The sequence below is a fragment of the Trachymyrmex septentrionalis genome, unplaced genomic scaffold (genome assembly GCF_001594115.1).
Source record: "Trachymyrmex septentrionalis isolate Tsep2-gDNA-1 unplaced genomic scaffold, Tsep1.0 scaffold107, whole genome shotgun sequence".
Classification (NCBI taxonomy): Eukaryota; Metazoa; Arthropoda; class Insecta; order Hymenoptera; family Formicidae; genus Trachymyrmex; species Trachymyrmex septentrionalis.
In genome coordinates, this window is record NW_017304196.1 from 577096 (window position 1) to 588113 (window position 11018).

The 11018-nt window shown below is 31.4% G+C and overlaps 1 protein-coding gene across 1 annotated transcript in view; it reads left to right on the plus strand.

Annotated features, from left to right (window-relative positions):
* The first annotated feature begins 694 nt into the window (after positions 1-694).
* Positions 695-11018, plus strand: part of LOC108747011 (semaphorin-1A-like) — a 227487-nt gene continuing 217163 nt past the window's right edge. Inside the window, exon 1 of the mRNA XM_018484219.1 lies at positions 695-1318. The gene's annotated coding sequence lies outside the window, so the exon portion shown is untranslated. The remainder of the gene's footprint in view (positions 1319-11018) is intronic.

The window sequence follows — 11018 nt, forward strand, 5'->3', positions numbered from 1 at the left end:
TTATATCGATTTATTTCATTGATATTTTGGGGATATTACGTCTGTATATTTGCGCTGCTTGCACTTTTTGCACTCAAAATCTGCTTTCCTTTCTTTACCCGAATATATTTAACACTAGAAGTACCAACGTATTTATCAAGCGAAGTAGTAGATTACTATGAAAATAAAGAATGTGATGAAAAACTAAAAGTATAAATTGAAAACGTAATATTAAAAAGACAAAAATTTACGATCCTATCTTTTACACAAGAGATATAATATTAATGTAAACGTTAGAAATGATCACAATAACGATTTCACGGTACTCGCAGCTTTAAGTATACGTATAATACAATTGTTATAGACTTGAAATAATACGAACAAATCGTTAGAGTACGAAAAATTATTATTTTTGAAAGTGCGGATTATTCAAATGTTTTGATTTCTTTCAAAATCGTCCTTGGTTACGATAAGGAATAGTGAGAAGGGTCACGATAATACAAACAAGGTGAATTTGAACCGCGTAGCGGTGATACGCGACGCGACGCAACGTGGCAGGAGGAAAGGAGGGAGGACGATGGCGCAGGCGCAGACGGAATGCGCAGGTCTGCCGGCGCGGCGCGACGAGCGGTGACGTAGTGGTAAGTGGAGGGGCGGCGGGGGGGGGTGGTGAGGCAGAGTGGTAGAGTTCGGTGAGTTCGGTCGTTGGTGGCAGCGGGCAGTTGCGATTGGAGCGGCGTGTGACTCGTGTTACGTTCCGTCCCATACGTGTTTTTTCGCGCCGCGGTCGAAGACTCTGCGTGTGCGACGCGCCGCGTGGCTCACGGTTTCTCTTTTCTTTTCTCTTACTTTTATTTCGCGCACCGGGCGCGTCATCATTAAAAAACGTCGCCGCGCCGGATTGTTGTGAAACGCAGCAGGTGACGCGTGGCCAGCCGCGGCAGTTACTGGCAGTTACCGGACGTTATCGAAAGTGACGCAGTGACGCGTTCGGTAAAGGCGGAGTGGTGTTCTAGTGTTACATTTTATTGTGCCAAGCATCGGTTTCTTCCCTCGTTCAACGGCCCCTCGCACTCCAGTTTACATCACTCTTTCTCTCTCTCTCTCTCTCTCTCTCTCTCTCTCTCTCTCTTCTTTCTGTTTCTTTCTCTCAACGGACTTCTTCGCCGCACCACTCGAAAACTTGGACCCTGTCGCGCCCGGAAAGAGCACATTTCTTCGGAAACTTTTGTGGCGGACGATTATTCCGACCGCTCAGCGTCGGCGGTGAGGATTGGTGAGGACACTCGGTGTAACTCGACGCGCTTTCGTCGACCATCCGATTGGCTCTGTCTTCTCGGTAAGTCTGTTCTCCATTATTCAGTAGGAATACTTCTCGATCCTGTCGCGATACCGCACGATTTACCATCGACTGAGATTTAAATGGAGTACAAATGATGCTTTGTCTGTTTACATTTGCTCTCTGTATTTTGTGCGTTTAACGAATGACCGAAATTCCGCCATATTTAAAATTTCCTAATAAAAATTTGACAACGTTGATGGTGAAAGGATGAAACTTTTGCTTCTGTTCGACACGAAAAGTGTACCGAAAACAATTAGTTTCAAAAAGATCGGTCGTTTGGAAAGATTGTGTAATGAAACGGACATTGTACGCGACTTGTAGGCGACAGGCGGGAAGCAGCGACACAGTGTGAAAAGTACAGGCGCGACGCGAGACAAGTTTAGAATTACCCGGTTTTTAAACAAGTCTTGGCGCGCAACTTACATTCTCTTTTCTCGTTATAATTTTGTTCTGACTTTCATATTTCAATGTAACCTTTCGTTTCAAGCTGTGCTTATGTCCGTTGTACGGTGGGTAAAACTTGTTTACAAGGAGAGATGACATTACTGTTTTTTATTAGGTTTATCCTTTTAAAATTGGTTATAAGTGACTTACAAGTGAAGTTGAATGTGCCTTTATGTCTCAGCATTATGTTGATATTCAATTATTTTTACGCTAGCAATTATTATTTTATTACTGTAAATACTTTAGATTCAAAACGATCCTGTAAATGTTTACATTTTAATGCTACACACAGAAAAATTATTCTATTGCTAAGAAAAGTAATTACTCAATTTATTGTTTCAAACAATATATTATCCTTAACAAAGAATATTTTCTTGATAATAATTATAAAATATACTTATTAAAAAAAATAAATTTTAGATAAACTCACTAATATGTATTAATATTAAAACAAGAAATTATTTTCTGTTGAAGAGTATTATAAAATTGATCAAAGAAACAATCACATTATAAGCAAATTGAATTTGTTTCAATAATCTCGATTGAAATATTAAACTTATATACTGATTGAATAAATTTAATAAATTTATAGTAGATTTGCGGATATATGAATTTTTTAAATACACTTGAAACAAGTAATTACCATTAGTGTACAGTAAGTACTTTTCCGTAGATTCTCCGTGGATTCGACTTTTTATTCATAAAAATATTGAGATAGCGATACTTTTCGAGTTATAAACAAAAAAATAATATCAACAGAAAGTTGCAATAAATAATATGTGTGTATGAGTTCCCTTGGTATTTTTGTTAAAGCTTGGCTATGAATTTCTCAGAGAATCTATCATTTAAGATAGTTTCGAGCGAGTTATGGAACAAAAAATCTGTAGGATCAACATTCGTGACAACATGACATATTGTGATATATGGCATATAGCACTATACGTAGGTATATAAAGCTAATTCTTTTTCTTTCTCACAAAATTATTTCATAAAAGAAAGAAGAGTATATTATATGAATTCATTTTTTTTTTAATTATATGCTAAATCATAGAATTTTTCGAGTATATCGCACATCTCTTTCTGTTCCGAGTTTAAATGTATACATATAACTTACAACTTTCATAATTCTTGATAGCATAGAACTTAAATCGACAAGTACTCACAAGTCTGTTTTTCTCAGTTACACTTTCTATCTTTACCTCCTTAAAATATATATCTCTGTTTTCCTTCCTCTCACAAATCCGTCGAATTATGTTTCATGCGTTACATAAAAGTGCATCTAGCGCCGTGACTGTAACTTCAAAGCTATTGTTTGTAAGGATACATTCGTTAAATTATGTTTTTTTTTTATAAATATGTGTATTATAGTCACGAGACTAATTAACCGATGATTTTTTTTTTAACTACTTTCCGGGTGACGAAAATTATGGTTTTGCACATGCATTATGGCACTGATAATTTATGTTTATATTTGGACTAAATGTGAAATTACCAGTAACCGTAATGAGAGCGTGGAATCACAATTTTTAACACTTGGAAAGCGGTTTGAAGAAATCGATATACTGGCGGACTATTAATTTCGTGACTGTACAATTTTAACATGGAATTATTAATTCTTTTATTTGACACACTTGAAAGAAAATTGAATATCATGGACGGCGGATGATGTAGCTAAAAATCTTGCTGTATGCAATCTTGTATCTTTTGAATTAATCGCCGATTAAGGTAATCGACATTTTGGTGGAAATTGTTCTAAGGATCTGAACGTGGGGCCCGTTGTCTCTTGTCAATTAGGAATTCTGGTAACGTTGGAAGCAACGTGCGCGATGCTGTGTTACTCGATGCAGCAACGTTTATCCTCGTTGTCCCTAGTTTCCTTTGTCATAAATAAATACACGCAACAACGACATCCGATATCGCGTCCACATATTCCCGCTTTTTTTTTTTATTTTGAGTGTCATTTTTCGTTTTCCTTCTCCTCTTTTTTTCACCATCGCGCCCATCGATTGCAATCGTTGTTGCGACAAGAGCAATTTGTCAAACAAAAGTTCAACGTGGGTGACGTTGTAGGCTTTTGCGAGCGACGCGAGTATATACGATAAAAGTCGAGCCAGGTTGAAAGAAGTTGACGTTTAGAGCGAAGTTTCCGCATCGATTCAGAATCCGGAGTAATGGTGATTTTAACACGTAGGTGAATAAGTCTCTAGCTTTTTTGAACTCAGAGAACGCGTAGAAAGTAAAGATTATGAGATGATTACATGATTTGATACATAATTCGTACGGGAAATTGCAGTTCTTTCAAAACAATATACTTTCGCCAAAAACGAAGGAAAATTAAATAATTTGACATTTATTGTTACAAACAAAAATTGCAGTTTATCGCTAAGCGATAAATTTTTTTTCAACAAGGAAATCAATCTTAGCATAACAATGTAATATAACAACTATTATAAAAAATTTATAGTAAATTTTTGATTAGTTTGTCGTCGAATAAGGAAAGATATGGATAAATAAGTATTTAATGAATTACATATGTACGTGAAAACGAAGCTTTAACAAGCTTAAACGATATAGCTTTGTGAACTTTTCTTTATTAATACACGTGTATAATCGATAAAAACTATTTTTACAACTGTCACATCTGTGTGAATATTTTCGGAATAATACGTTCTCTTCGTCGAATTCTCTGTTATTCCTTAGCAAAGTGTATAAAAATTATTAGAAATTTTATTAAAATTAAAAAACTAAATTTTATTAAAAGAAAGAGAACTTTTGAATAACAAATTTATTTTTCTTTTCTCTTTCTCTCACTTTACAAAGTCTTGAGAATATGTAGATAAAGGAAATTAGGAACGATTAACGGTTCGATATTTGTGAATATATTGGAAATTCAACTTGAAATTTATGAAGAAATCTTGCCCACACAATGTAATCTACGTATTTCAAGACACCGTGTATACGTTGAATGTCGAAATATTTATTATCATCGAGATGTCGATAATTGTGATAAATATTTAGACGCCACGATACGTAGGAATGTAATGAATGGAGACGTTTAGTCGTTAACGAATAGTGTGGGGCGAACGCGCTTGTTCCAAATGGTTTATGAAGTTTTCTTGCGTCGCGTCGCGTCGCGTCGCGTCGCGTCGCGTGTGTAGAGCGTTGCGAGAGCAGCCACGCCGTGACCACCAGCTTATCGTTCTCGAACATGCGTCGTTACGTTCGAGTCACGGGGCCCCTCCGGCGAAAAGCTTGGAACCGGTTTCGAGCGTATAGAATCGTGTTGAGTAGCCAGTCGGCCATATGCACACGACTCGCTATGACTTTCTAAATTTCCGTCGTGCACATTAGGCCCTACGATCGACGACCATTGCATTCCCATCGAGATTATCTACTTAAGAAAAACGTGAAAAACTGAAAGTCTCAGGTAACTGAAAAACTGAAAGTTTCAGGTAACTGTGTGAAAAACTCAGACAACATGGTCATAATGTTTTTGCGGAAATGGCTTTTTTGAAAACTTTACTTTTATATAATGAGAGAGATAAATACGAAGACGCTTCAAAGATTTGTTAAAATTTTTTTACATTTTCCAATATTTTGTAGAATTTTATTTTAGACAAATTTCGTTTTGTTTGAAAGAATATTTCCTTAATTTTTAAATATTGACTCTTTTTTTTTAATATTATAGGTATTTATAACAGATTTTATTTTCTTTTACAAATAAAAGAGTGTGTGTGTGTGTGTGTGTGTGTGTGAATATTTTATGCTATATAAAAATTAACCTACTTATCTTATTAAAATTGTTTTCAAAGTTGACATTTAAAACGACTAATTTTACTTTTTTTCCTTTACCGTACAAGCATAAAAAAAGAAAGAAATAAAAAGCTTACCTAATTAAATTTACTTTAAAGTTGTCATTAAAATTGTTTTAATTTACGTAGAAATTTGATCAAAGGTCTGAAAAATCAGATAATTCTCGGAGAATCTTTTTCCAAAAACACAGACATTTTTTTAGTAAACATCTAGTTATTCTTTTCTATTTCTTGAAGTAATATTATGATAACGATTGAAGAACAATTTTTATAAAATCATAATTAAGTTTATTATAACACAAAGACCGTCAGTGAAGGAAACATTCATTGTTGCGTCTATGTTTATTATCAAATCTTTACGGAAATTGTTCTAAAATACTTTGTAGATATAAAAAGATACTGCTCCTTTTGTACAATTAGTTTGATATTTCTCTAGAAAAATGTAAAAGCTAGTAATTTTAACTTAACATACCAAATTAATTGTACTTTCGTGTACATACGTGTATATCGTGTGTAATAGATTATATAATTAAAGAGCTATTTGAGAAAAGACATTTTATCTAATATTTTTTTAATTTTACAGGGAAATAAAAAAATATGATGTAGTCAATGCAGAAGTAGCCTTTTTCTATTAAAACACTTTTTATCAAAATTATGCAACTTTTTTTGCAGGGAGTCCTTCAATTATTCAAAGATAAAGTATATTTTTAATTTTTTTCCCGGGATTGATCGTGAGATTTTATTTAATATTATTGTAGATTAAAATAAAAGTGGTCAAAGTTTGGTGGAATGTTGGTGCAGCAATTACGTAAAATAAACGATAAAAGATATCTCAGAAAATTGGTATTTTATATTATTTTTATTTAATATATTTTGAAATATCCAATAGTGCTGTTTGCTCTACACAGATATTTATTCGTTATATTTGTTTTTATCTTAGGACGGATATTGGAGGATATCAGATCAAGTTTTGATATATTATTTTGTTAGTAGAGTACTCGGTAGAGTATTATCGCAAACGATGGAGAATTTTCTCTATTTTATTATCGTAGAGAAGATAATTGATGTAAAAATTTCGAGATAGGATGAGCTTGATTTTTAATACATAAACTATGAAATATCTCATTAGTGCACGGTGCCAGTTACAACAATAGCTAATTAGGTGGTATCTGCTTTCAAAGTTCGGATAAAGACCAATGATGGATATAAGAATCGATTTTGCGCAGGCCGGAGTACTATCTATAATAAGTTTTCATTGTTTCTTTCAAAGCCGAATTATATTCTTTTATGTATTCAGGTTGCGTTTGATGCTTAATCAAATAAGTAGCAAATTACCGACTTTCGACTAACGTGGAAATAAGCTGCCTAATGGTACGGAGAATCGTGCCTAAGCGTTTCATGATATTCCGTTGAATTTGTAATAACTTTGCAACCCAGTGCAAAACATCACAGGAAGATGTTTATCTGTAATGCACGCGTTTCTTGGAGATGCTTAAATAGTAGTGATGCACTTACCATGTCTAAAGCTGTGAACGTCTAAACTCTTAGTGTGCTCGACTTCGAGTTAATTTTTGATGCATTTATGTTTCTGAATAAGCAAAGATGTTGGAAATTTGTAGTCAGTAGTTTATTTCTTTTCGTATGATGTGTGAGAAAATTTAGTCAGCTATTTTTTTCTAGTAATGGCTAATCTGAAGAGTGTTTAGATAGATATATTAATTTTTAATCTTATGTCTCTGAATCTTATTTCTTTCATAATTATACAATTAGTTGCAAAAATATTATAATATGACATTTATATTTTTATCTGTAAACAAGATCATAATGCAAATACATATATCGCAAAAAGCCTGCTCGCTATAACGATTCCTATCACATAGATATGAATTAATCAATACGAGTAATAGTGTTTGATACGTTTTATGAATAATTCAACGAGTAATTAAGATTTTGAAGTATTTATTTTGAAATTACACGTTATATTAAAATCTTTATCTATGTTTAAATATCAGGAAAGAGTTGGACATTATTGAAGATTGAATCAATTGAATTAAAAATTGAATTGATTAAAATAAAATCAATACAAATGAAAATTTGTTTTCCTCAATTATAGGGGACAGATAATGTAAATGAGCATCTTCTTGATATTTCAAAGCAAGTCGATGGGACAAGAGGGAATACTCTAAGCTCGCAATATAATTTCAAGGACTTTGTCAAAGAAATTTGTTATACGCGATAGACCGTTGTGTGAAACTTGTGAACTTGGCATCCTACTTTTAACAAATTAAGTGTTAATACTTTGTTTGTAATGGATATTATAATAATTTAGTTTACAATTAAAATTATTTAAAAAATACAATATTTTTAAGAAACGATCTTTGTTAGACTTGAAATAAAAAAATTTATTTTCTTGTTGTTGACAGTCATACGTTTTAAAAATATATAATAAATAAATTTGAAATGTAATTTTACAAATTTTACATATCTACAATTTATCGAGTTATGTTATTTAGATTTGTTTGTAACTATTGTATAGTGTTTTTTTTTGTAGTTTGAAAATTGCATCGGTATTTATTAAATAACCAAAAATGTAATAAATTCGAGAATTACTAATTAAATGGAAATCATTCCAAACAATTACAATAAATTTTATAATATGACGCAAGTGTATTATGAGTAATTTATAATTTAGCTAACTTATGTTTGTGATTAGTTGTTAATTTATTATAATTTTTAAAGAATGCTATTATAAATAAGAATAAAATTACTATGTGTAATTATATTAATAATTTTTTATTGGAAATTTAATATATTAAAAGTGAACTGCCAAATGCACACAAAAATGTGTGACTGTCAATAAAGTTCTATTTATTTTTGTAAAAGAGAGAAAATAAAAATGATATTCTTGAATGCGTTTATGGAAATGTGCGCTCCATCCGAAAGTATTTTTACAGTTTCACTGTCGAATGAAGCAGAGCATCTAAAATACTTGTGTCCATGTGTAGTCACATGGAATTTAGGTTTATGTATTTTCTCGACACGTAATTCTCTCTTTTCTCTTTTATCTTCTTTTTTTTGCTCATTTTTCGCAAGAACGGACGTTAAGCTTGCGATATTATTTTCTGCGCGCGACCAATTATCGTTCTTCCTATGATTTCCGGCTAAGTACAATATATTATTCAAAATATAGCGTTGTGTATCTCACTCGACTTATTAATCTTCATTAATACGGATATGATATGTTTATTACGCAATAATTTATAATTTTTTGATCGTGACGATTATGTTTTACTTTATTGTCAATATAGTATTTGTTGTTATAATATTACTCGAAATTTTAATTGATATTTATTTATTTATTTTACTTTATATCGATTTTAATTAATATTTCTACTTTCCAGAAGCTTTTTCTATAATACTTTCAATAATAATTTTCTATATCATATGTAGATATACCTAATGAGTGTCATTTTTTACAATTATATTAACGTTAAAAATACAAAATTGTATAATATAAACATTGAAAAAATATTTAAATCAATATAGGTACTAAAAATTAGAAAACGTTTATTTTAAATAGGATGGAATAGTATTTTTGTGAAGAGGAATATTGACACTGGTTCACGCGAATGCAGTTCGGGTATCGATTTTATGTTTAAATGTTAAGAAACGACCGTATACTGTTGCACCGTAAAGAAAATCTAGAACGTCAAGAAAATAGGTCGGGATTGTCTTGTCTCTCACATTTGCACCGGTAAACTGCAGGTTGGAGCATAGTGTTGGCAGAATGCTAGGTACATTGCCTTGCAAATAGTCCGAGTAACATTGCGTCACTCCATAAGTAAACGAATTCACGCGATTATGTATAATACAAAATGTAGCAAATAATGGAAAAACACGGGCTATTTAATTTCTTGCATTAACGTATTTTTCGAGAGATTTAAAGAAATATTTAATTTACTGATTATATATATATGCATCTTATTTGACATATTTAAAAAGTACAAATTAATAATTTGCTAATTATAATTATTAATAATAAATTTGATATTTTTGGAGTACAAAAGATATTGTAAATTTTATAGAATTAATATTTATTTTATTATTATTTGCTGTATCGCTACTAATAGTGAGTAACTACTAAAAGTGAGTTGCACAAGTCTAAATTAACTTATGAGAATTCATGAAAATATAATGCACAATTATATAGCGTGATAAACTAAAATAAAACTTTTGAATATTTCAAAATTGTTAATATTGTGTTATTTGTGAGAAATAAACAAATTATTGTATGGATAATTCACATTATTATTGTTGCTTCCTGTGCCATTATATATTCACGACAAATATTCAGAGAAAAGATAATACAATATTTATTATAATATTGCCTATGAAGGTGGATAATGTAATTTCGCAACGTTAATATTTTAATTCCGTACGTGTTTAAAGTTCAAATGCGATCACGCTATTTCCCAATTCACTTAATTTCGGATTTTGCTTGACTTAATGCTTTTAGCGCCTAGCCTGTATTATTTATTTGATCAGAAAATGCAATTATAACTTTGTACAAAAGATAAATATAATAATAATTTTGCGATATTAGTAGACAATATCCTGGAATTTTTTAAACAGTAATTTAGTAGTACAAAAGATTTTTATCATTTTCCGATTTGTTTTAAAATTATTTAATTGAGGTTTTTAAATTACGAAGCTTTATTTTAATTAGCAAAAATATATTGAAATTAATGATGGTTATTCCCATTAATGTCTTTGGGACTAAGTTTAATTAATTTTTAATTGAAAATGGCACAAATAGAGTGAATTTCTTTGCAGCGTTTTAATAATTCAAAAAATTACAATGTTTAGTTAATGAGTCAATGCGAATATCGCTGATAACAGCTGATTGTAACTCCAGCGTGTGAGATTCGTGTAATTACAGCGGAGTGAAAGAGAAAGCGGTTCGTGTATAGTCATTAATGAAAAATACAAACTTTGCATCGTCGAAATTTTTCCTTTTTCGAATTATGGAACTACAATACCATTTTGTTTTTTACGATCAACACATCGTTGATGGAAGAGTGAAGAAAAGCAGACGACTCGGAACGAAGCCAATCAGGTATTTATAGAATGGTGAATAGGGACACACATTGGTGCCAACCAAGCGCCACATTTCGTTTTCTTGATTTCCTTGGCATTATTGAATGATTGACAAACGGAAAACTTGCCATTTATTTACCATTATATGATACTTTTGCTAAAAGAGCTAAGTTGTTTCAATATTGAAAAAAGAAGCGAAAATGCGCATGCAGTATTTAAATAATATTAAATAAATATATAATTTGGGATTTATTTAATGATAAATATATATTTAAGTTTATATGAATATTTCGAGCAAAACACTACCTGTTTTTGGGCTTAAATTGTAAATAAAATTGTAGTAC